Below are 2,037 nucleotides of genomic sequence, written 5' to 3' on the forward strand. Positions count from 1 at the left end.
GTTAAACAGAACCTTAGCTATGTCGGCTCCTTGGACCTCCTGCTTTGGGGAAATTAACACGCACTGGAATATTATGATGCGGTTAAACAAAACCTTAGCTATGTCGGGTCCTCGGACCTCCTGCTTTGGGGAAATTAACACGCACTGAATCTCGTGAAGCAGTTAAACAAAATCTTTGCTATGTCGGGTCCTCGGACCTCCTGCTTTGGGGAAATTAATATGCACCAGAATCTCATGAAGCGCTTAAACAGAACCTTAGCTATGTCAGGTCCTCAGACCTCCTGCTTTGGGGAAATTAACACGCACTGAATCTTATGAAGCGGTTACACAGAACCTTAGCTATGTCTGGTCGTCGAACCTCCTGCTTTGGGAAAATTAACACACACTGAATCTGATGGAGCGGTTAAACAGAACCTTAGCTATGTCGGGTCCTTAGACCTCCTGCTTTGGAGAAATTAACACGCACCGGAATCTTATGAAGCAGTTAAACAGAACCTTAGTTATGTCGGTTCCTCGGACCTCCTTCTTTGGGGAAATTAACACGCACCGGAATCTCATAAAGCGGTTAAATAGAACCTTAGTTATGTCGGGTTCTTGGACCTCCTGCTTTGGGGAAATTAACACGCACTGAATCTCATGAAGCAGTTAAATAGAACATTAGCTATGTCGGGTCCTCGGACCTCCTGCTTTGGGGAAATTAACATGCACTGAATTTTATGAAGCGGTTAAACAGAACCTTAGCAATGTTAGGTCCTCGAACCTCCTGCTTTGGGGAAATTAACATGCATCGGAATCTCATGAAGTAGTTAAAGAAAACCTTAGCTATGTCGAGTCCTCGGACCTCCTTCTGTTGGGAAATTAACACGCATCGGAATCTCATGAACCTGTTAAATAGAACCTTAGCTATGTCGGGTCCTTAGACCTCCTGCTTTAGGAAAATTAACATGCACTGGAATCTTATGAAGCGGTTAAACAAAACCTTAGCTATATCAGGTCCTCGGACCTCCTACTTTGGGGAAATTAACACGCACTGAATCTCATGAAGCGGTTAAACAGAGCCTTAGCTTTGTCTGGTCCTCAGACCTCCTGCTTTGGGGAAATTACCACGCACTGGAATCTTATGAAGCGGTTAAACAGAACCTTAGCTATGTCGGGTCCTCGGACCTCCTGCTTTGTGGAAATTAACATGCACTGAATTTTATGAAGCGGTTAAACAGAACCTTAGCTATGTTGGGTCCTCGAACCTCCTGCTTTGGGGAAATTAACACGCACCGGAATCTCAAGAAGTAGTTAAAGAAAACCTTAGCTATGTCGGGTTCTCAGACCTCCTGCTTTAGGAAAATTAACACGCACGAGAATCTTATAAAACGGTTAAACAGAACCTTAGCTATGTCGGGTCCTCGGACCTCCTACTTTGGGGAAATTAACAGGCATCGGAATCTCATGAAGTGGTTAAACAGAATCTTAGCTATGTCGGCTCCTTGGACCTCTTGCTTTGGGGAAATTAACATGTACTGAAATATTATGAAGCGGTTAAACAGAACCTTAGCTATGTCGGGTCCTCGGACCTCCTGCTTTAGGGAAATTAACACGCACTGAATCTCGTGAAGCGGTTAAACAGAATCTTTGCTATGTCGGGTCCTCGGACCTCCTGCTTTGTGGAAATTAACATGCACTGAATTTTATGAAGCGGTTAAACAGAACCTTAGCTATGTTGGGTCCTCGAACCTCCTGCTTTGGGGAAATTAACACGCACCGGAATCTCAAGAAGTAGTTAAAGAAAACCTTAGCTATGTCGGGTTCTCAGACCTCCTGCTTTAGGAAAATTAACACGCACGAGAATCTTATAAAACGGTTAAACAGAACCTTAGCTATGTCGGGTCCTCGGACCTCCTACTTTGGGGAAATTAACAGGCATCGGAATCTCATGAAGTGGTTAAACAGAATCTTAGCTATGTCGGCTCCTTGGACCTCTTGCTTTGGGGAAATTAACATGTACTGAAATATTATGAAGCGGTTAAACAGAACCTTAGCTAT

This window comes from Quercus lobata, chromosome 3, assembly GCF_001633185.2.
Source record: "Quercus lobata isolate SW786 chromosome 3, ValleyOak3.0 Primary Assembly, whole genome shotgun sequence".
NCBI classification, from domain to species: Eukaryota; Viridiplantae; Streptophyta; class Magnoliopsida; order Fagales; family Fagaceae; genus Quercus; species Quercus lobata.